The 26008-nt window shown below is 36.9% G+C and overlaps 1 long non-coding RNA gene across 5 annotated transcripts in view; it reads right to left on the bottom strand.

The window, feature by feature from the left end:
• Positions 1-26008, bottom strand: part of LOC106145140 (uncharacterized) — a 159383-nt gene that overhangs the window by 41262 nt on the left and 92113 nt on the right. The window contains exon 1 of one of the 5 annotated variants that reach the window (XR_005728485.2): positions 561-727. The exons of 3 other annotated variants lie outside the window; for them this stretch is intronic. This is a non-coding gene — a long non-coding RNA (uncharacterized LOC106145140). Of the gene's footprint in view, positions 1-560; positions 728-26008 lie in introns of those variants that run through there. One more of the 5 variants, XR_001230028.4, reaches the window with a different exon arrangement.

Here is a 26008-nt window from a genome sequence, read left to right as displayed (position 1 = left end):
CTTCTTTTTCTTTTACTACCTTTCAGACCTCCTAAATTAGACAGAATACAACTCCAAAATCACAATACTTCTTGCCCTCAGAATGCCATCATCTATAAATTTAAAATTATATATATTCTAATAGCAATTATTTTAAAACATCAGAATATTGAAACAGCTTAAAATTTTATCTTAATCTATCCAGAGAAACAGATGTCATCTTTTATTTGCTGCAGGAATATTTTTTCTTTGTTTTGATTTTTGTCCTTTTCTTCTTTCTTTCCTTTTTTAGGTTTACATTTCAAACTCCCAAGCATTTCCTGATCCCTGAGTCCATGCAGGTTTATATTTTCAAAGCATACCCACCCTCCTTTTTTTTCCTTTTGCAATAAAAGAAAGCAGATCTAGATATTTCTTTCTAGAAAGAGATAGAGGGATTGTTGTTAGGCCTGCTAAGGCCCACTGTTTCTTTAAACAGAGTCCACAATACACTAGGCGAACATTGTGGATTTAAAATGCTTTTAAATATTTATCACTAGTATTTTATCATCATATTCAAATGACACCTGGCGTGCACTCACCTTTATTGACAATCTCTGTTCTGAAAGTCCATTTGCTTCCTTAAAGCCCCCCAAGCAGAACAAGGACTACCCGTTTTCATTCAGTTAATGTTTAGTAAAAAACCAAGCAACCTTAATCAGCATGCTGATTGCATCGTCAACTAACAAATAATTTACTACTCTGAGCATTGCATTCCATTAAAAGCTCATTAAATTTTCTGTTCTCCAATGGGAGGTTTAGCTTTTGAACTGCATGCTTTTGCTTCGAATGATCATTTATTCAATTTTTGCAAAATGTTGTGGGGTTTTTTTTTCCTCCTAAAGTATAGGTAAGCATTTCAATACCTATAGACTGTGAACATATGGAAACACAGCCCAGGGTTTGAGAATGTTCTATTTGATTTATAAACTCTGTTTAACAAAAATTCAACACCAATCTCTTATACTTTTAGGACAGCCTGGAAAAATTGAGTATACATGTGATCTAAACATAGCCTCAGAAATATTAATACATAACATAAAATATCAAATCCTTTTTTACGCTTATTCTTTTCCACATATATTGTTATTTTTATTCTTGAACATAGTTGTTGTCTACTGATTCAAAAGGGGCATGACATCACAAAGCCCTTACCCTATTTGATGCCAAACTTAATACCTCAGGGGGTGGGTGGTGGTGGTGGTGGTGGCGGCTGGTTACCCAAAGAAATCCACATTTTCTGAGGTTTGCACATTTTTTACAAACCCCTAATCCTCTGAATTATTTTCATGCCCAGACTTGTCTAGGAAAGCATATATTTATTATTTTTAATATAGGGAAATGCAGAAAAAAAATATCAGGCCCCAAATTAACATGCATCTTTGGATGGCTAATTGTGTTCATTGCAAATTTGGGTCATTTTGCATGAGTGACTCTAATGTGGGGCTGAGATTGCCACGCAGCTCAGTGGATTCCTGATTCCCCGCGCTAATCCTGAGCTCCGTGATTGTGTCAGGTGCAGTTCTGTATGCTCTAGCAGCTGGCTCATCCTCATCAATGCAAATAAGGCAACTCCTACAATCAGGGCCTCACGAGTGTGAGGCCTGATTGCTGAGGGCAGGCTAAAGCACTACACAGACTCTCACTTTCAAATCACGCTAAGTGACAAGACAACTGCAGTGTCCCTCCAGTTCAAAATCAACCTTTAGAAAACAAAACAAGAAGAAGGGGATGGTTACAAAGAAGAGGAAAACCTCAGTGTTTGGGAAGTGGACTCTTTTAGACGGGCTTTATTTAGGTACAGAAACAAAGTGCATTTCAACAAATAATTATTTAGCTCCTATTCTGTGCAAGAGACTTTGTTTTAAGAGCCGTGGGGGATGCAAAGGTAAGGGAGACATAGTCCCTGCCTTCAAGGGACCCTATGATTTGATTGCAGAAAATTGTAAAGATTAAGATAATAACAGAACTATCATTAAGGAGCAGTCACCAAAATCTTAAATGAAAACCATAAAACATACTTTTAACAGAAGTATTTAGAGATAGCATTATGGATAGATGTTGAAAGTGACGCTTTAGAAGCTCCAGGTTCAAATCCCAGCTTTGCCACTTACTTTCTTCAAGTTACTTCCCCCTTCTAAACTGTATATCATCATCTGCAAGATCCTGGTAGGGCAAGTACCTACTTCATAGGAATGAAATGAGACTGCATAAATAACACACCACCAGTTTGGCATATAGTAAGTGCTCAGTAATGTCAGTTGTGATTATTATTATTTCCTCCTTAACACACAAAGAAAGGAGAAATGGAGAAATAAAAATTTGCCACAGTTTGAAAGACATTTATTTGATCTTTTCTCTAAATTCTCATTTTACGTGTAGCACTTACTCTATGTAAGTGAAAATACTGTGAACGCTAAAAAGTCCTGTGTCTCCCAGTGGCATCTGGACAACCCTGGCTACTTGGAACACGAAGGAGAGAACAAGAAATCCCTGTGCTTTTCCTTTTCTTCTTTTCCAAACAAGTGTGCAGACTTCCCCTGCATTTCAGCCCCACCCTCTTTATTTTACTGCCTAATCTATAAAGGGGGATTAGCAGCAGCATGCTGCTTTGGCATGGAGCAGATTCTGGGTGAGGACCTGTAGGTAGAGTTTAATGAATACAATTTTCTAGGGCTGTGAGTGCATATTTTTAGCTCCATGCTGGGCTCCAGTGTTGGCTCTTGAGACAGATGAACAGACCCTTTGATCAGACTTACATGTTGCTCCAAGAAGAACCTTTTTCAGAAAGAAGTTGGGGAAAAATGTCTTGTTTCCCTTACTCCTAATTTTCATTCCCTAGAATTCAGATTCCAGATAACTGCTCTCCCAAAAGTTGCATTACAACATCGAGATGCACCACTGTGGGGAGAAAAGGTGCCTTTGGGCAGGAATAGATCCACTTTCTCAAAAAAAGAGGATAGCTGGTGTGCAAGTGTGCAGCCGCCATCCTTTCCCCTTTGAGAGTAGGGTAGAGGTAGTTAACCTTCCTGGGGGAGGTTTGGCCTAGACAACATCATAGACACCATATCCCCCCTGGAGTTAACAAACAATAAAACTGCTTCCTTTGCCAAACACAAAGAATGGTCTGGAGTTGGGTATTAGCAAACAGCAAACTACATAAAGAAGAAAGGAAAGGAGGGTTGTAGAAGGAAGAAAAGAATAATAGAGCGAAGGACAGAAGAAAAGAAAGAAAATTACATTAAGAGAAAAGCATAAAATAAGATTCTTTTTCTTCTTTGGTTTGCCACAGAAAGGACAGCTGTCCAGTCTTGTCTTGAGTTCAGCTTGTGCCAGGCAAGGATGGGGAGGTGGAGAATAAAGAATTTTGATGTCAAGCCAAGCAGGTCAGAGATGACGGGCAGGGTCTTTGGGAAATAACTGTGGTTTTAGCACCTTGGCATTGGGAGAGTGTGCACAAGATAGAGAAGCATTTGATCTTTTGCATTCCTGCTCAGGACCTTCTCCTTCTCTTTCTAATAGGATTAACAGATATTTTCCTAAGCAGAAATCAAAATGTGTCAAATCATCTGAGACAGTCAATTTGTTCACAATGCCCACATTCTTGCAGTACAGATGCAGCACTATTCAAAAACAGTTTCATTTCAAGAGCTACAATGCAGCAGAGAGGTAAACATTTATCTTCATAATCTTACCCTCCTTTCAGACTGCTTAATTTTTCTCAGTGATTTTCCCCTCCTCTTTCACTCCCCCCCCCTCCTCAAGCCCCACCCCAGCTCAGCTTCAAAACATCTAGTACAAAAAGACATGACTTCCCCTGAGGATTCGGATCTCAGTGATCCTGATGATGCAATGTGTGCTCTCCATTATTCCTGAAGCTCCCTGGATGTGCATCTGTCTCCTGCCTCACAGCTCCAGTTATCCTGATTTTTACCTCACTTACAAATCTTCCTGCAAGGGTTACCTCCACTTCTTCCTCCCACCTCATCCCCTAGTTATCAGAACTCCATCCCCACCCCACCCCTACACTTCTTTTTTTATTGTTATTATTGCTATTATCATCCTCTCCACAAGCACAGTCCTCTTCTGCTTCTCCTTAGGGAAGCATTAAGTTGCCTTCCTTTGTGCTACCTTAAAACTGCTTGTCCTCCTCTACTCCTTTTGAACACCACAGACCAGTGTCACCTTTGGAACAATGAATGAAAGTAGTTAGAGTAGGATTCCAACTTCACATGGCTGGCATTCCTGAAAAATCACAAGCAGTTTTCATCCCTCTCCCCACCTGCCTTCCTTTTCATTGAGACTCCATAAGACAGCAGCAATTAGAACCTCTAAAATGAATAGAAACAATAGATACCGGTGTGTTTTATTCTTCATACTTGAATAATAGACGTTTAACAAGCAGAATAAAGACCTGATTTTATTTCTTTTTCTTACCGCTTGTTATAGTATAGACCTGGACTGTCCACCAAAGGCCCACATGTTGAAGGTTTGGTCCCCAACTTGGCACTATTGGGAAGTAGTGGAACCTTTAAAAGGTAGGGCCTGGTGGGAGGTTTTTGGTAATTGGAGCTTGCCCTCAAGGGGGACTGCGGGGCCCCAGTTTTTTCATCTTTCTCTTTTTTCATGTCCTGGCCATGAGGTGACTGGATTGGCTCTGCCATGCCTTCTGCAATCATGTGCTGCCTCACCACAGACCCAAAGCCACAGGGACAATCAATCATAGACTGGAACCTCCCAAACTGTGAGTCAGAATAAACCTTTTCTCTTTATAAGCTGATTTATCTCAGGTGTTTGTTAAAATGATAGATAGCTAACAAATCACTTGTATATTCAACATAGACATATAGCTCTTCAGAAAAGTGGATTCCTCACACTATTTCCATAACAACATATTTTCTATTGATGTATTTTAGATGTTTATTCAGCCTTACCGATCTGCATGATGTGATCATGGTGCCAAAATGTAATAAATTTGTCCGTTCTTCCTAGAAATCCCTTTCCACCATTGCCTTTCCAACCTGTTAAAATTCTACCCATTGTGCAAGGTCCAGTTACATCGAATCTCCTCTAAGACACTTCCTCAAATCCTCCCATAAGAGTTCTTCTTTCTCCCTCAGGACTTACACCTGCTGTATTTATGCCTCACTCTGTCATCTGTTAGAGTCACTTTAGCAATCTAGATATTGCTGATGTCTATCTGCACAACCAAACCGTGAGTCCTGTAAGACAAAGAACTTATTTCTTCCTTCATGGTTTCTCTGCCACCTTGAAGAGAGGGCCTAGCACAATCAGGTGTGTGAGTGCTGATTGAGGATGATGGCTTGGTCTTTTGAATCAGAGAAAACCCCACAGGTCCCTGTTTTGAGCTTGACTGAATCAGGAAGACATCAAGCCACCCCTGACCCACTTCTTCCACACCATTTCCACTTACATTTGACAGTGATTTTGAGGCTTCACTACATTAGAATTTTTAATATTTTTTCATCTAAATGCTCATCTTTAGTAAATACATAACAAGATGGATTGTGAAGTGAGGGAATTAAAAAGTGCTATCTTATATCTGAATGAATAAATCATTTATATTAGCTCTTCTGTTTCTAGGCTGCCCTGGAATTGGCAACAAATACCTAGGCATCAATACACTTTGATATGGTGTACTCATTTATTATTTTTTAAATTTTTTTAAGCATCTGACAAGTTGTTTACTGTGTCAACAGCATTGGCTTAAAAAGAAGTTGCTGTGCTACATGTGTTTGTTTGGTTTTTGAGTCATCCTTATTATTTTGGCTTTTATTTGTACGAGGCATTTATCTTCAAAGAATCACTACCACCTCAACAAAGCCCTACCTCATATTTTAACATTTTTCTTAAAATCATACCTTGTTTGCAACCCTATCATTTCAGTATTGAGTTTTTTTCTCCTGATAAGGCAAATGACACTTTAGCCTTAGTTAATGTAAAACAGGAAGGTGTTAATCTCATTTTCAACATGTCAGCTCTTCTAGGTGGGGGTATTAATACGTAAGATCCCCTGCTGGCAGACTCAACAGAATCTTTCTGGCTGTGAAGTGAAGTCCAAACCTGGTAATTTTTGCTTTCCTTTATTGTATGTGCTCAGGTCTGCTTCATTCATTGAAAAAGATATATCAGTAGCTAAATGCATATAAAGAAACAAAGAGATGTTTGCAAACTATTGACTTAACTCTGTACTCAGACATTATGATTTGTTTTAAAATATTCACACACTACAAACATCTGGGTATGTTTGATGATAAATAACAACTAGGGAAGATATATTTAAAAGACACTCTGAGACTTATAATTTCTGCATCAGAGAACTCCAGTCCAGAGTCATCGTTTGCTTTCTTTAATTTGTTTTCTTTAATGCAATTGTAAAGAACTAAACAAGGGCAAGTATGAACTATTTTGCAAGAAGTGTTTCAGAATCCCATATCCAAAGAGAAAATTTACATTCTTGAAGTAATGTTGTATCAAACTTTTTGGTTTTATTTTTTCTTCAATGTGTAGAGATAAATTTTTTTTTATAAAGTTTCATGGCATTGAGTGTTATGGATGAAAGAAATATATTTCTTTTTTTCTAAGTTTTTAAAATTTATTCTTCTTAGATATACAGACAATAGAGTGTATTTTGACATATTATATACATACACGGAATGTAATTTATTCTAATTAGGATTCCATTCTTGAGGTTGTACATGATGTGGAGTTTTACTGGTGATATATTCATATAAGAACATAGGAAAGTTATGTCCAATTAATTCTACTGTTTCTTATAGAAATTTTTAGGAGTTTTCAGGCCTTGTTCTAGTTATCTTACTTCCTATATACACTAAAGGGAATTTTTAAAGGACTATTTCAAAAGAAGTCTGTTAGGAAGGCAAAAAAGAAAGCATTAATTATAGTGACTATAAACAAATATAAAATTAAGCTTTCTTATCTGTAAATATGATTGGTAGGATTTTTAAGCCTTTTATTTTTTAAAAAATGTATTTTTTATAGTACATGGACACAATACCTTTATTTTACTTATATGTGGTGCTGGGGATTGAATCAAGTGCCTCACACATGCTAGGCAAGCACTCTACCAACTGAGCTACAACCCCAGCCCAGCCTTTTATTTTTTAAAATTTTAACTGATACATAAAAACTGTTCATATTTATGGGGTATCATGTGATGTTTCAATAGATGAGTACAATGTTTAATATTCAAATCATAGTAAATATATCTCTTCAGTTATCACTTGTTTAAGGTGGGAACATTCAAAATTCCTTTCTTCTGGCTATACATATATAGTACATTATATATACATATACAGCAGATTATTGTCTTTATAGACACTCTACTATGCAACTGAACACCAAAACTTCTTTTTTTCACCTAACTGTAACTCAGTACCCATTAATTATCCTTTCCCCATTCCTCTCTTCCCTCTACTCTCCCTAATCTCTGATATCCACGATTCTACTCTCAACTTCTATGTGATCGTCTTTCATATATATATATATATATAAAATATATATATAAATTCTGCATATGAATGAGACCACATGCTACTTGTCTGTCTGTGCCTGGCTGGTTTCACTTAACATAATGATCTCCAGTTACAGTCATGTTGTCACAAAAGACAGAATTTCATTCTTTTTATAGCTAAATAGTATTCTATTGTGTATATGGGCCACATTTTCTTTATCCACTCATCAGTGTTGAACACTGGTAGTTTCCATTTCTGGGCTGTTGTGAATAGTGCTGAAATAAACATGGGAGTGTAGATATCTCTTCAACATGCTGATTTCATTTCCTATGGATACATACCCAGTAGTAGAATGGCTGAATAATAAGGTAGTTCTTTTCTTAATTTTTTGAGGACCTCTAAACTGTTTTCTGTGATTGTTGTACTAATTTACATTCTAACCAATGGTGTTGCAAGAGTTCCCTTTTCTCTACATCTTCACCAGCACTTATTATCTTTTTTTGTTCACAGCCACTATAAAATGTGGTATCTCATTGCAATTTAGATTTTCATTTTCCTGATGATTAGTGATGTTAAGTTTTGTGTGGATCTTTTGGTCACAGCAATGGAAAAGCGGATTAAAACAGGCAGAAATATTTTGCAAAAAAGTTTAAGAACAAATGACCCTCTTATACCCCTTTCAAATTTCCTTTTCTGTTAAATGTGTTACATTTTAGATTTAAAATAATTATGTTTAAAATAAATTTGTTTACATTTTAGCTTTAAAGAAAGAAAGATGATGTCTAGATGTGTTGCCTGTTTTTTAGGGATTACTTATTTTTTGCTATTTTTAATTTTTTAGTTCCTTATACATTCTCATCATTATCCTTTGCCAGATGTATAGTTTGCAAATCTTTTCTCCCACTCTATAGATTCTCTTAATTTTGTTGATTGTTTCCTTTGCTGTGCAAAAAGCTTTTTAATTTGACAAAATCCCATTTGTTTAATTTGCTTTTGTTTCCTGTGCTTTGGGGCTCTTATACAAAAAAAAATCTTGTCTATTCCAATGACCTAAAGCATTTCCACATATATTATCTTTTAGTATTTTTATAGTTTCTGGTCTTACATTTAGGTCCTCAGTATATTTTTATTTGTTTTTTATATATGGTGAGAGAGGTAGGGGTCTAGTTTTGTTCTCCTGCATGTAGATATCCAATTTCTCCAGCAACGTTTATTGAGAAAACAGTACTCTCCCCAATGCATGCTCTTAGCAGATGTTATCAAAGATCAGTTGGCTATAGATTCATGGATGTACTTGTAGACTCTATTCTATTACATTGATTTGTATGTCTTTTTAATGTCAATACCATGCTGGTTAAAAAAAATTGTTATTACAGCTTGTAGTATATTTTGAAGTTAGGTAATGTAATACCTCCTGTTTTTTTTTCCTTTTACTCAAAGCTACCTTGGCTATTCAGGGTTTGTTGTTGTCATTGTGGGTCTATATATATTTAGGATTGCTTTTCTAGTTCTGTGAAAAATGTCATTGATATTTGATATGGACTGCACTGAATCTGTAGGTCACTTTGAGCAGTATGAACATTTTAACCATATTGATTCTTCCAAACCATGAACACAGGATTATTTTCATAAATTTCTTTGTGTCCTTTTCAATTTCTTTCATCAAAGTCTTATCGTATTCATTATAGAGATATTTAATCTCCTTGATAAAAAATTTCATGGGTATTTTAATTTTTGGTAGCTATTAGAAATGGGATTGTTATCTTGATTTTTTTTCAGATAATTTGCCAGTTATATAGCAATGTTCCTGATTTTGTATGTTGATTTTTTTTCATCCTGCATACTTACTGAGTTTGTTTATTGGTTTATCAATTTTTTGATGGAGTCTTTGGGGTTTTCTATGTATAAAATCATGTCATCTACAAACAGTGAAATTTGACATATTCTTTTCTATTTTGGATGCTCCTTATTTCTTTCTCTTGGTTAATTACTCCAACTAGAATCTGTAGTTCTATGTTTGAATAAAAGTGGTGAAAATGAACACCCTTGATTAATAGGGTTTGGGGAAAATTTCACATGGTTCCAATTTAAGGAAGAATTAGGGTAGGTTTTTTTTTTTTAAAATCTCAAGTAGGAATGGGATTTTATGTGGTTTGAAAATTATAGATAAATATATTGTAGATAGTGGGTAAGTATACATTTATTTGAACTAAAAATAGAGAAACAGAAAGAATAAAATGGGGTGGAAGCATAGGCAAATAGAATAACATTGAAGGAGTGGTAAAATTAAAAGAGTTGTAGCCATGGAAACAGAATGAAAAGTCATGGAGTACTAGAAGCACACTAAAAGGCTTGTACCAAGTTGAGATTTGCAAGGAGAAATAGTGATGTGACACTGGAGAAGTTAACTTTTGCACATGTCTTCCTACTTGCTATTCACACATTTCTGCCTTGTGGCTGGGACAGGTATTATTATGCCCAATTTACAGATGAAAAACACTGATTCAGAGAAATTGGGTTCCTCTGGGTCACACAGAGTTTGTGCAAGCCCCAAGCCTGTAATTCTTTTTCTTCTTCTTTTTTTTTTTTAATTTTGGCATGAGGACTTGAAAACGTGAAAAAAAAAGAGAAGAAAGATGAACTGAACAGATGTGAAGAAAGAAAGAAGAGTCACTGAGGGATTCTGAGCTGTCAAATCCATCCAGAAAAGTAAGGTAGGGAAAAAGTAAGATGATAAGATTATTATTTTCTTTCCTGTCCAAGTTACTAACAGGCAGAGTGCCTTTTTTTTTTTTTTTTTCATCTCCTGTCTGTACAAATTTTCCCACATACCATTCTATAGTTATATAATTCATTTCCTTGGCCCACTGGGTCAACTCTTTATCACTTTACCAGTTTCTTTTTGTAAAAGCTTTTTATGCTCCTTTCCAAGGAAAGTGCACCCCCAGAAGAAGACAAAAGGAAGGAAAAGGTGGTCAGGGAAGTCCTGGGAAGCAGGATCACTGCTGGAACCACATCGTGATTGTTCCACTTCCCCAGTGGGAATTATTATGCATTTCCCCTTAAGCATGAAGCTGTATTATTTTCTGTGTTTAGCCTTTACCTGGTACATGGTTGAGCTCACTGAAAAATATAACAGGATTAAATTCTAGCATTGTTCATTGCAACCACGTAACTGATGTTTTATATATTTCATCTTAAATCTCCTTCTAGAGTATAACAGTCAGAGCCTGTATAATTTGGACCATTGTTGACATTTTGATTTTTATTTGAAAACAATTTAGTACAACTTTAATCAAAGGACTTAAGTCTCACTGTTTTATAGGTTTGGGGCAAGGTGTGGAAATACTGGGAGAAAACAACTCATTGGAGCAGTTAAATGAGTTACCTGAGAGCACACAATTGGCTAAGCCTAGATCGGAAGGATGAACTTTTATTCTAGGCTCTGTACTCTACACATGGCCTCCCACTTCAAGTCAGTCATTGATTATTGTTTACTTGCTATTGCTAAGTGCTACTAAGAATTACACTGGAATTCTTCACTTGCGGGTTTATTCTTTTATTGGCATATATCCAAGACAATTCTTGAAAGAAAATGTTAAAACTACTTTTGGAGGAAGAGAAATTTCTAAATCAAAACCTTCCTTCCAGGGTCTGGGTTGTGGCTCAGTGGTAGAGCACTTGTCTAGTATGTGTAGGCACTGGGTTCAATTCTCAACACCGCATATAAACAAATGAATAAAATAAAGGTTCATCAACATCTTAAAATAAACCTCCCCACCAAAAATTCAGAACCCTAATATAAACTTATTATTATGTAACAACATAGAGAGGGAAATCTTGAGCTGTGAGTAATAAAAACCAAACATGCAAACAAATAAACAATAATAACAAAAACCCTGCTGGCCTTATTTTTCAGCTTTCCAAAGTAAGTAAGGATATAGGTAGTAGAAAGAAAACATGGACACCAAGTTGTCTTTCTTAGTCAAAACAGCCATCTCCAAATATCCTCCAATAAATACTGAGCATTCATTTCTTGTCATGTGCTGCATTAGAGGCCTGAGAATGAAGCAGACACAATTCCCACCTTTATTTAAAGAATTAATTTGGATAATTGTTCAAAATATAAGAAACATACATATTTTAGTAAGAATTACTTCAGATGAATAATCAATTTTCTTGGAGGATCCTCTTAGAAAGATATCAATTAACAATAGCTTAGCTTTGTTATTTCTGATGAGATTTCATGAAATAAAGGAAGAACAATAAAACATGAGAGATAACTACAGCACAGAGAAATGGAGAAGGGCATCCTGGAATGAGGTACCAGAATGGAACACTTGTGATTATCTTAGGGCTCTTGAATGTTTAGAGAAAACAGATAGAAGGGTGGCTAAGGAAAGCTTTGCTTCCTTTTTTTTTTTTTTTTTTTAGAAATTTGTTTTTTTCCCTGTGGTACTCGGGATTAAACCCAGGGCCTTGTGCATGCAAAGCAAACATTCTACCAACTGAGCTATATTCTCAGCCCTGTATCCTTTGTGCTTAAGGCTCTTGGTAATAATTTCTTGACCTAGGAATCTGTGAACTTAGAAACTTTACTTGTGGATTCTGAATTTTATCAACTTGGAGTGATATCTGTAAAATAAAATCTCATAGTCTTCTTTCATGATTGGTATTTCTGGCTCTAGAAAGATTAAAAAGAAAGATTGTCATATGTTCTTATATAAAATATATCATGAGCTAGAAAACTGGTACTTCAGGTAGGTTTAGACCAGATTTCTTGATATGTCCTACTACAATGCCTTTAACTGGTAGTAAATAATAAGTTTTCAGTGATGAAATTTCAGAATGACACTACTGGTGGCAGAAAATGAGACAACTGTTGGGGGTAACTCAAGGCAGTAAGTCTGCAATATACTTAAAATATTATGGTAGTTTTCTTTGAAAATTTAAGTATTCATTATATACTACCCCATAACAGGTTCATGTTTGTTTCACATAAAAACAATGCTTTAAATTGCTTGTTATTGCTGAGTGCAATGGCATATGCCTATAATTCCAGCAGCTCAGGAGGCTGAGGCAGTAGAATCATGAGTTCAAAGCCAGCCTCAGCAACAGCAAGGCGCTAAACAACTCAGTTAATAAAATACAAAATAGGTCTAAACAAAATACAAAATAGGACTAGAGATGTGGTACACACGCACACACACACACACACACACACACACGCGCGCGCACACAATAGGCTATTTACATGTTGTAATAAGGGATGAGAAGAAAATGAAAACATTTTAATCTTTTAATGCCTGAGTTTGGGCATTAGGCAATGACTAGCTCCCCTTATAGGCATTTTTTAAATCTGTTTCATTTCCAGGTAGAGAAGAGGCATTGGACTTGGGTTTCACTAATTAGATACAACCATGCCTGAATTTGAGTCAGATGCTAGTGATACAAAAGGAAAGAATGGTGAGGTTTGGTGGTACATGTCTGTAATCCCAGCCACTTAGTGGCTGAGGTAGGAGGATTGCAATTTCCAGGGCATCCTGGGCAACTTAGCGAGATACTCTTAAAATAAAACATAAAAAATAAGAGAGCTGGGGATGTGGCTCAGTGGAAGAGATCCCTGGGTTCAATCCTCAGTACTCCAAAAGGAAAAGATAGTTCAGGCACTTACTTTTCTCCCCCATCCTTTCCCCCTTCCTCTCTGTGTCTCCTCTCCCTCTCTTCTATATAATAAGCTGGGGCAACAAGGTAACACATGGCACAAAAGAACTAACTTGTCTTTGGAAGCTAGAGTTATTCTTTCATCAGATCAGATCTGAAATGTCATTTTGGATACTATTTGGGAAGCCTAGCTCAAGCTTATTCTACAGCACCCTCAAGAATTCAGTAAAGGACAAGTATCTTTTTGTTAAACTCTTTCTACATAACCAATTGAAGTTACCTTCGATTCCTTGCAATGATGATTCCAATGGAAATGGACAGTAATTTTAAAAAGCTGTGCTTGGACACTGTGGCCAAGGAGTCTTTCTGAGAAGGTGAGAGTTGAACTGGGACAGGAAGATTATGAAGGAGCACATAGTATTAATAGCTAGGGAAAACTCTCAGGCTAAAGAAGTATAAGCTACTGTACTGGAGCTGGGGATCCAGGGAGAGCTAGACAAGCAAGACTCTTGCCCTCGTGGAATTTACCTTTAGTGGGGGTTATTTAGACAGTTAAAAGTAGGCAAATGATAGGTTACATAATTTCAGGTAGTTATATGTATTATAAAGAAAATAAAAGCATTATAGTCTACAGGAAGTCCATTCTGAAGTCCTTTCTGAAGGCGGTGCTGTTACATAGTAGATGATTTACGTAGAGACTAAAGTCACTCCTGTATACTACTAGGGCACCATATTCAGGGAAATGAATTCCATAAGGATTCTTCAAACAAATACGAACATTGCAGGGCAATCTTTGCCAACATAGGATTATTGGGAAAACCTAAGAAATGTTTAAAATACCCCTAAAGACACAGGTTTTTAAACAACAGATGTAATCATCCTTTTTATGATGTTCTCAACTTTGAACTTGCCAAATACTTGTAACTATGCTTTTAGGGAGATAATTCTTTATATTATAAACATCTTTAACATCTGCAAATTAGCTTGAATTTTGTCTTGCATAGTTGTTATGTGAACAAGTGCTAATAACAAAATAGAAAAAGACAATGTTGGTTCTTTATCACATTGTTAAAGGGTCTTATGGGTTGATGGACTATGCTGTCAATAATAAACAGAGCCAGTGGTAACAGAAAGAAACCTCAGCATCAAGAAACTGTTGCCCAAAATAATCTATGTGCAGGTGGAAGTTGCTGGTTTTCTGTGAGCATGAAAAATTAATTATCAACAAAAGGCCTTTCCTTCTTTTAGGGTATATATTTATAGACAAATAAATGTTCTTTATCTCCTTGAAGGAAAGAACTATTCTCTAAAATTGTTTAATCAATTGACTGACCTGAGTGTAAATCTTTGGTAGAAAAAAAATGAATGTAAATTCTCAGATTTTTCATTTGAAGAAAACTTTTAACTTCATGTATAGAGACCAAAAGAAAATAATAGATAAAAGCAACTTGAAGGAAACACATACCCCCATAGAGAAGAAAATTGAAAAGGCAAAATAAAACACCAATCACATCATTAATACCCATAGAAAGGTGTTTTAAAAGATAGAACCACCATGAGATAAGAATAGGATACTATCATAAATGAGAATATTCAGAAAGCAAAATAAACTCTTAGAATTTAAAGAATATTTATGTAATAGCAGAAATGAAAAAGGTTAGAAGAGTTGAAAGATGAAAACATCTCAGTATATTTCCCAGAAGGTAGAACAGAAAAACAGAGTTGTAGAGTAATAAAGAAAAGATTAAAAAAAAAAAAGATGACTAACCTAGGAGGTCCAAAATTCAAATAATAGAGTACTCAAAATAGAGAACAGGAAAAAAAAATTTTTAAGTACGTGTAGAAGGAAATATATTAGTCTTTTATTGCTGTCTAACAAATTACCACAAACTTAGCACTTAAGAAAATATTCCCACAGTTCCCATGGGCTAGAAGTCCAGGTACACTTAGTTGGATCTTATGCTCAGTCTCTCAATGCTATCATCAGAGAGGTGGCTAGGGCAGAGGTCTCATTAGGTCAAAGTTCTGTAAGTTCATGCAGAATTTATTTATTTTTAGCTTTACAACCCATATTAACTACTTTTTTCAAGAGCAGTAAAACAAAGAGAAAGCACTAAAGGCAGAGGGAGAAGATAGGAAAAGATAGAGGAGGTTCTATTCCTACCGGGTCAGGCACACTCAGGATAGTCTTTCTTTTGATTAACTTAAAGTCACTGTTTAGGGACCTATACTGTCTCTACAAAACCCCTTCACCTTTGCCATATTCAAGTGACTAGAAGCAAGTTTAAAGTTCCACTCACCCTCAGAGAATGGCACCTCTATAAAGGCAAGTACACAGTAGGGAAGGAAATCACAGAGTTGTCTTAGAATGGCCTCATATAAGGCAGTTATCCAGACCCCAAACATAAGATTTTGCCAATTGAAAGAACTCAATGAGAGCATTAATGAAAATAGATCCATGCCAGATCTTCAGAAAACTCTTGGCCAGAATCTGATGAAGTTCCAGAGGGAGCACCAGAGATGAAAACGTGGCATTGGATTTCTAAATAGCAATACTTTAATTTCAAAGGCAAGGGGGCAATGTCTTCAAAATTATGAAGCAAAGTGATTTCTGCATGTGAATTCTGTATTTAAAGAACCCACATTGGCTCAGATTGTACCCTTAATGATTCCCTTTCCTCCTCTGTAGGCAGAATTTTAAGATGGCCCATGATTTTCATGCCATTGTACATACTTGCCTTTACAGAGCTCCTGTCTTTGAGGGTGGAATGAACTCTGAACTTGCTTCTAACAGAATATGGCAAAGGTGATAAAATAGCACTCCCATGATATTATACTATTTGCCAAAGGTGAAGGGATTTTGCAGATATACTATATGTCCTAATCAATTGACTTTAGTTAATCAAAAGAAAAATTATCCTGGGTAGAGCTCACGTGGTCAGATAAGCCTTTCAGAATAAATTCTCAACTCAGGATAAGATAAAGATATGTTAAGACATGTAAAATCTCGATTATTGTCCATGTACCTTTTCTTAGAAGAATGCCTGAGGATTTGTTCAATCAAAAATAGGAGAAGTCCAAGAAAGAGAATTCAGGAGAATTAGCACAGGAATAAGGCAGAGGGACCAAAGATGATAGTAAAGAAAAACCCCAAACATTGCACAGGGTTGAGAAAGCAACACATCCAGAATGGGGAAAGTGGGAAGGTTTGAAGAAAGATTTCTTACATAAGATGAAATAGAGAACAGGGGATGAAATTGATAGAACACGTGCTGCCTTTTAACATACTTAAGAGAAATTTAGACAATTGATGAAGAATTTGAGCCTTAATTAGTGTGGAAAAAAATGAAACATAAAATGATTAGTTCAAAAAAATCACAAAATGAAGAGTTTGGTTATGAATTAGTGATAAAATACCAAGAAAACAAACAATATAAATTGATAAGTTCAAAAAGTTGTACAGAACAAGGAAAGAAATCTTGCAAACTGCATGGCATAGCCATGTTTAATATATGGCATAACCATATTCATGGCACAGTAATAATATTTACATAGTCAGGATGATATAAACACTAAAGTGAGGCATAAATATTTATGGAGAATGAAGGAAAGGGAAGAGTATGCACATGTTGTTGTACATGGGAGGAAAGTGAACTAGATCTTCAACTTCTACTGCAGTAAACCAATAGGTAATACCTAACACTGTCACAAAGGAGAAAAAGGAGAAGGAGGAAGAGGAGAAGAAGAGACTACGCATGCATGTTTTTGGGAGGTAAATATCAAAAGATTAGACAAATAACGGAAATGCCTTTAGGGAAGAAAAAGTGAAATAGGGAGAAAGAAGAAAGGAGACTATCCTTTTTCTATAACAAGGCTCATAAATCTACTTTGCATTTTCAAACTGTGCGTATATAACTCTGATGCAAAACAGCTGGAAAAACCCAAACAGAAGTAATTGAACAAAACAATTATCTAGATTACAGCTATACTTCTTATACTGTATGAGACTTTTTCTTATTTAAATTCACTAAATTTCATTGTGTTGTGTTTTAAAATCAAGTTTACCAGAACATAAGCATCAAATGAATATTTTCTTTCAAAGCTTTCTCCTTAAGAAGTTAGACACTTAGTCCAAAGTTGTTGCAACTACCTGAAATATTTCTGGAAATGTCTTTAGAATTTTAAAGCCTGTGGCAAACTTCTTTAAATAACTTCAAAGGTGTCAATTCATGGATTTAATATTTTAAAAGAACCAGAAATTGTTTGGAACCACATTAGATTTGAGCGGTCACAAGCTAGATAAAACTATTTTGAGTAAAAATCAAGGTATGACTAATACAATTGGTTTTTTTGGATGGCTTATAAATTAGCTGTAAAGGAGACTTTATATAGAGAAAGGATTCCCAACATATTTTGCCTCTGAAGTACAATTATTACAGCATATGTATGAATAAAATGCTCCCACAAAGCCATTAAGAATATTATATATGAAGCACACAAACAAGAGCTGATATATATTAGATAACTGCAGAAGTGATTTTAGGGGGGAAATATCAGTTCAGATAATAATGCTTTCTTGTGGTAGGTGTTCCCTCTTCTGTTCCATCCAAGCAGGATTGCTCAACCCATTGAAATTAGCAGAGCATCTCATATAGCTGTGATTTGTTTTCCTCTCTCTGTAGAAAAGGAATCACTAGAAGGAAGCCTCTGCCTTTGATTGGACTTCCACCTGCTCCTAGGCAAGTTATCTAAGAAAAAACGGAACAATTGCTGCCTCGTGAACTCTGGTATTGCTACACAAATATATACAAGATATATTTACCTTTCTCCAGCCATAGATAATATACTTAATGTGGTATCAAAGTCACGCAATCTTTCTCAGAAATGCTTACTGAAATTCATCTATAGAGTATCTTTGCTGCCTCTTAATTGATCTTGATCATATTCTCAACTATGAGGACATGTGGGCATCCCGCTCTGGTCTTTGCTGGGTGAATTTTTCCAGGTCCACCAGAATATGACTTAGCTCTAGGGGAGAATTGCTAGCTGTCCACTATTTCCTCTTCCTCCTGGGCAAAAGAAAGACTACACATCCTATCATGCAGGTGGAAAACGAGTGGAAGTGATATGTAGCATTCCCATGTGTGGTCCATGCTTCACCATGAATGTTCTCCTTCTACCAGCTGGATAAAGATGATGAGGAGACACCAGGGAGTGGTAGAACAAGCAGTTGGAAGGAGTCAAAGGCCCTGAATATATATAGTAATTTTGCCTCTGTCAACCTCAGCAGTTACCTCAGACCCCTATATGAAAAGAAATAATCTTATTCTTTAAGCAAATTTGGAAGTCCATTTGTTACTCTAGTCAGTCTACATTAAGTCACTAGCATTTTACCTGAAATAAGGATCCCAATATACCCTGGAGAGTATATATCATAGATGGACACTTTGGTCCTCAGCCCACTAAAGTATATTTCTTTTGGCCCCAAATTGTCACTTTCTTACTGTCCCTATCTTAGAACTCAACCATGATAACCTATCTCTACCTTCTTAAAGACAATTACAGATTTTGATTCTAAAAATAATCCATCAGCCTTTTCTTCTTTTCTCCTATTTAGTAGTAGGTTCCTTTAGGCTTTTAGACTAATAACTGAATGTTGTGATTATTGCACATGCTTCAAAATCCAATGTAAAGTTAGATTTTATAATTGGATTTATCTAGTACAGCCACTATGGAGAAGAGTATGGAGTTTTTGCATAAAAACTAGAAATAAAACTATGACATGATCCAGAAATTCCACTACTGTGTAAATATCCAGAGGAAATGAAATCAGTAAGAGGAAGAGACACCCACTCTCCCATGTTTTTTGCAAAACTATTCATGATAGTTAAGGTAGGGAATAAACATAGGTCTTCATTGATGGATGAACAGAAAAGAAACTGTTTTATATACAGTTCTTTTATTCTACCATAAAAGGAAAGAAATTCTGTTCTTTGAAGCAATAGGAATGATGGAGAACAGCATGTTAGGTGAATAACAGGCAAAGAGACAAATATGCCATGTTCTCACTTATACATGGACACTAAAAAGTTGATCTCAAAGAAGAGTAGAATAGTGTAGTAGAGCCTGGGAAGGGTGTAGGGGTGGGTAGAGAGAATTGGTTAATGTGTACAGGATGCAGTTGGATAGAAGGAATAACTTCTAATGTTCTGTAGTGTAGTGAGATAACTGTGGCTAACAACAAATTATTTCAAAATAGCAAGTAGAAATGGTTTTGAAATTGTGCGACCCCGGAGATCCGGGCTGACTGATTCCCGTGGCCTGCCCCGCGGTTACAGAAGGTGGGCCCGGCAGAGAAGCGATTAATTAGCAAGCTGGGAGAAAAGTGTGCAATTCGGTGGAATCCCGCCGGCCAAGCCTGCACTGACCCCGGGGCTGAGTACCGGATTTCAGACGGGGAAGGAAGCGATACAGTCCTATCCCCCACAACGGAAACTCCACCAAGGCAATCAGCAGCCACCATCTTGGAGAGGTGAAGTATCCACCACCACTCTCCGACAGACTGCAACAATAAAACAGGTGTGTGTCACTCAGCTCATCCCCCATACATCGGGGAATTCACATAAAATCTCTCCTAGGCTTTCCGGGGGAGGGTGTATCAGAGTGAGCCTGCATAAAGACTAGGGGAAAACTACAGACACCTGACCTTCAACTCCCCCTCCCATCAGCAGCCAAAACAAAACCTGTCTAGCCAGCGCTGGGGGAGGGGCAAGCAGAAAAAATCAAAAAGATAGAGTGCTGGGGATCCCAATAGCCAATTGTGCGACCCCGGAGATCCAGGCTGACTGATTCCCGCGGCCTGCCCTGCAGCTACAGAAGGCGGGGCGCTGCAGAGAAGCGATTAATTAGCAAGCAGGGAGAAAAGTGGCTGCAATTCTGTGGAATCCTGCCGGATGAGCCCGCACTGACCCCCGGGCTGAGTACGGGATTTCAGAGGGGGAAGGAAGCAGTACAGTTCTATCCCCCACAACGGAAACAAAACAATAGAGTGCCAGGGTTCCCAATAGCCACCCTCCACACCCAACAAACGGCAGGCCCAGAGTACAGTTTGAACTGCCAAGAGCCATCACTCAGGAGAAATTTGGTCTAGCAGGAGAAACCAAGACTAGCAGGAGAAATCAGGGGACTAGAGGCCAGGCCCTCGTGACTGGGCAGCTGGAAACCGCAGGCCTGCTGGCGACAGTTAACCCACTGCCCGCGCCGGCGACCGACCACCCGTCCGCTGCCTGTGGTACTGGGCGGCTGGAGACTGCCCGCCTGCCGTGACCGGGAGCTGAAACCAAACAGAGACAGTCCAGTCACACACCCCCCCCATTAGGACACCCCGGCAAGGAGCCTGGGGCCCGTCATAGCAGAGTAGTAACGTCACTGGAGCTCGGCAGTCGGAATTCCTTCCCAGCGGAATCCACGTTAGTAGGCACAGTTTAACAACACAAAGGAGAGACAACAGAGTAATACAGAACCAAAACAAAGCTATAGAAGAGAGCAGAAACATGACAATCAAAAAGAGCTGGAAAGTAACATGGAAAACATTAGAAAACAAGGGAAAAAAGGAGTACAAACAATGCAGGACAACTTAATTCTACAGGAGGACATAGAAACATCAGAAGCAGGGATAGGGAAAGAACTCAAGGCATACCTAACTCAAATGGAAAGGAATATTAGAGAAGACATGAGACAGCAAGTCCAAGCAATAAAAGTATATTTTGAAAATGAATTAAACAAACAAATTCAAATGGCAAAGAACGAGCTCTACCAGGAGATAGAGATCTTAAAAAAAAATCAAACAATAATCCTAGAATTGCAGGAAACTATAAACCAAATTAAAAACTCAAACGAGAATATTACAAATAGACTTGATCAAGTAGAAGTCAGAACATCAGATAATGAAAGAATATAGTCAACACAGAAAAGATGCTTAAATCCCACGAGCAATCTATTCAAGAGATATGAGATGTCATAAAAAAACCAAATTTGAGGGTCATCGGGATAGAAGAAGGCACAGAGATTCAAACCAAAGGAATGGACAGCATATTAAATGAAATAATTCTAGAAAACTTCCCAGAGATGAAAGATGGAATGGATTGCCAAATCCTGGAAGCCTACAGGACCCCAAACATCCAAAACCATAATAGACCAACTCCAAGACATATAATTATGAAGATAGCCAACATACAGAACAAGGAGAGAATATTAAAAGCTACGAGAGAAAGGAGGCAGATTACATTCAGGGGTTAATGAATTAGGATAATGATGATTTCTCATCACAGACTTTGAAAGCGAGAAGATCCGGGAACAATGTATTTCAAACGCTGAAAAATAATGGATTCCAACCAAGAATACTGTATCCAGCAAAATTAAGCTTCAGATTTGACAATGAAATTAAAATCTTTCATGATAAACAAAAGCTAAAAGAATTCGCAGCAAGAAAACCAGCACTGTAAAGCATTTTGAACAAAATACTACAAGAAGAGGAATTGAAAAATAGTGCCCAAAACTAACAGCAGGAGGTATCTCAGTAAAGGGGGAGGAAAATAACCAAAAAGTAAAACTAGCCAAACTAAAATAAATAAATAAAGAAGCATGACTGGAAGTACAAATCATATCTCAATTGTAACCTTAAATATTAATGGCCTAAACTCACCAATCAAGAGACATAGGCTAGTAACCTGGATCAAAAAAAAAACAAATCCAACAATATGCTGCCTTCAGGAGACTCATATGATAGGAAAAGACATACACAGGCTGAAGGTAAAAGTTTGGGAAAAATCATACCACTCACATGGCCCTCGGAAGCAAGCAGGAGTGGCCATACTCATATGGAATAAAATCAACTTCAAACCTAAGTTAATCAAGAAGGATAGAGAAGGACACTATATACTGTTAAAAGGAACCGTTCACCAACAAGACATAACAATTATCAATTTGTATGCACAAAACAATGGAGCTGCAATATTCATAAAACAAACTCTCCTCAAGTTCAAGAGTCAAATAGACCACAACACAATAATTATGGGTGACTTCAACACACCGCTCTCGCCATTAGACAGATCCTCTAGACAAAAACTGAATAAAGAAACTATAGAACTCAACAGCACAATCAATAACCTAGACTTAACTGACATATATAGAATATATCAACCATCATCAAGTGGATACATGTTCTTCTCAGCAGCACATGGATCCTACTCAAAGATAGACCATATATTATGCCATAAGGCAACTCTTAGTAAATATAAAAGCATGGAGATAATACCATGCACCATATCTGATCATAATGGAATGAAATTGGAAATCAATGATAAAAGAAGGAAGGAAAAATCCTACATCACATGGAAAATGAACAATATGTTACGGAATGATCAGTGGATTACAGAAGACATAAAGGAGGAGATGAAAAAATTCTTAGAGACAAATGATAATATAGACACAACATACCGGAATCTATGGGACACAATGAAAGCAGTTTTAAGAGGGAAATTCATTTCTTGGAGTTCTTTCCTCAAAAAAAGAAAAAACCAACAAATAAATGAACTCACACTACACCTCAAAAACCTAGAAAAGGAAGAGCAAAACAACAGCAAATGTAGTAGAAGACAAGAAATAATTAAAATTAGAGCAGAAATCAACGAAATTGAAACAAAGAAAACCATTGAAAAAATTGATAAAACTAAAAGTTGGTTCTTTGAAAAAATAAATAAGATAGACCGGCCCTTAGCCATGCTAACGAAGAGAAGAAGAGAGAGAACTCAAATTACTAACATACGGGATGAAAAAGGCAATATCACAACAGACACTACAGAAATACAGAAGATAATTAGAAATTATTTTGAAACCCTATATTCCAATAAAATAGAAGATAGTGAAGATATCGATAAATTTCTTAAGGCATATGATCTGCCCAGATTGAGACAGGAAGACACACACAATTTAAACAGACCAATAACAAAGGAAGAAATAGAAGAAGCCATCAAAAGACTACCAACCAAGAAAAGCCCTGGACTGGATGGGTATACAGCGGAGCTTTACAAAACCTTCAAAGAAGAATTAATACCAATACTTTTCAAGCTATTTCAAGAAATAGAAAAAGAAGGATCTCTTCCAAATTCATTCTATGAGGCCAACATCACTCTGATCCCAAAACCAGACAAAGACACTTCAAAGAAAGAAAACTACAGACCAATATCTCTAATGAACTTGGATGCAAAAATTCTCAATAAAATTCTGGCGAATTGAATACAAAAACATATCAAAAAACTTGTGCACCATGATCAAGTAGGATTCATCCCTGGGATGCAAGGCTGGTTCAATATACGGAAATCAATAAATGCTATTCACCACATCAATAGACTTAAAGACAAGAACCATATGATCATCTCGATAGATGCAGAAAAAGCATTTGACAAAGTACAGCATCCCTTTATGTTCAAAACACTAGAAAAACTAGGGATAACAGGAACTTACCTCAACATTGTAAAAGCTATATATGCTAAACCTCAGGCTAGCATCATCCTAAACGGAGAAAAACTGAAGGCATTCCCTCTAAAATCTGGAACAAGACAAGGATGCCCTCTATCACCACTTCTATTCAATTTAGTTCTCGAAGTACTAGCCAGAGCAATTAGACAGACAAAAGAAATTAAAGGCATAAAAATAGGAAAAGAAGAAATTAAATTATCGCTATTTGCGGATGACATGATAATATACTTAACAGACCCAAAAGGGTCTACAAAGAAGCTGCTAGAGTTAATAAATGAATTCAGCAAAGTGGCAGGTTATAAAATCAACATGCATAAATCAAAGGCATTCCTGTATATCAGCAACAAAACCTCTGAAATGGAAATAAGGAAAACCACTCCATTCACAATATCCTCAAAGAAAATAAGATACTTGGGAATCAACCTAACAAAAGAGGTGAAAGATTTATACAATGAAAACTACAGAACCCTAAAGAGAGAGATAGAAGAAGATCTTAGAAGATGGAAAAATGTACCCTGTTCATGGATAGGCAGAACTAACATCATCAAAATGGCGATATTACCCAAAGTTCTCTACAGGTTTAATGCGATGCCAATCAAAATCCCAACAGCATTTCTTGTAGAAATAGATAAAGCAATCATGAAATTCATATGGAAAAACAGAAGACCCAGAATAGCAAAAGCAATTCTAAGCAGGAAGTGTGAATCTGGAGGTATAGCGATACCAGAGTTCAAACTGTACTACAAAGCAATAGTGACAAAAACAGCATGGTACTGGTACCAAAACAGGCAGGTGGACCAATGGGACAGAATAGAGGACACAGAGACTAATCCACAAAGTTACAACTATCTTATATTTGATAAAGGGGCTAAAAACATGCAATGGAGGAAGGATAGCATCTTCAACAAATGGTGCTGGGAAAATTGGAAATCCATATGCAACAAAATGAAATTGAATCCCTTTCTCTCGCCATCCACAAAAGTTAACTCAAAATGGATCAAGGAGCTAGATATCAAATCAGAGACACTGCGTCTGATAGAAGAAAAAGTTGGCTCCGATCTACATATAGTGGGGTTGGGCTCCAAATTCCTTAATAGGACGCCCATAGCCCAAGAGTTAATAACAAGAATAAACAAATGGGAGTTACTTAAACTAAAAGTTTTTTCTCAGCAATAGAAACAATAAAAGAGGTAAATAGAGAGCCTACATTCTGGGAACAAATTTTTACCCCTCATACCTCAGATAGAGCCCTAATATCCAGAATGTACAAAGAACTCAAAAAATTAAACAATAAGATAACAAATAACCCAATCAACAAATGGGCCAAGGACCTGAACAGACACTTCTCAGAGGAGGATATATAATCAATCAACAAGTACATGAAAAAATGCTCACCATCTCTAGCAATCAGAGAAATGCAAATCAAAACCACCGTAAGATACCATCTCACTCCAGTAAGATTGGCAGCCATTATGAAGTCAAACAACAATAAGTGTTGGCGAGGATGAGGGGAAAAGGGTACACTTGTACACTGCTAGTGGGACTGCAAAATGGTGAGGCCAACTTGGAAAGCAGTATGGAGATTCCTGGGAAAGCTGGGAATGGATCCACTATTTGACCCAGCTATCGACCTTCTCGGACTATTCCCTGAGGACCTTAAAAGAGCGCACTATAGGGATACGGCCACATCAATGATTATAGCGGCACAATTCACAATAGCTAGACTGTGGAACCAACCTAGATGCCCTTCAATAGATGAATAGATTAAAAAAAAAATGTGGCATCTATACACAATGGAGTATTATGCAGCACTAAGAAATGACAAAATCATAGAATTTGCGGGGAAATGGACGGCATTAGAGCAGATTATGCTAAGTGAAGCTAGCCAAGCCCTAAAAAACAAATGCCAAATGTCTTCTTTGATATAAAGAGAGCAACTAAGAACAGAACAGGAAGGAAGAGCATGAGGAAAAGACTAACAGTAAACAAAGACGAATGGGGGGAGAGAAAGGGAGAGAGAAGGGAAAGCATATGGAAATGGTAGGAGACCTTCAATGATACACAAAATTATAAGAGGTTATGAAGGGCAAGGGGGAGGGAAAAAAAGGTAGAGAATTGAACAACAGCAGAGGAGGTAGAGAGAGAAGATGGGAGGGGAGGGGAGGGGAGGGGGATAGTAGGGGATAGGAAAGGTAGCAGAATACAACAGTCACTAATATGCCATTATGTAAAAATGTAAGTATGTAACAGATGTGATTCTGCAATCTGTATTTGGGGTAAAAATGGGAGTT

This window comes from Ictidomys tridecemlineatus, chromosome 1, assembly GCF_052094955.1.
Source record: "Ictidomys tridecemlineatus isolate mIctTri1 chromosome 1, mIctTri1.hap1, whole genome shotgun sequence".
Classification (NCBI taxonomy): domain Eukaryota; kingdom Metazoa; phylum Chordata; class Mammalia; order Rodentia; family Sciuridae; genus Ictidomys; species Ictidomys tridecemlineatus.
This window is presented reverse-complemented; position numbering and strand designations above follow the sequence as displayed.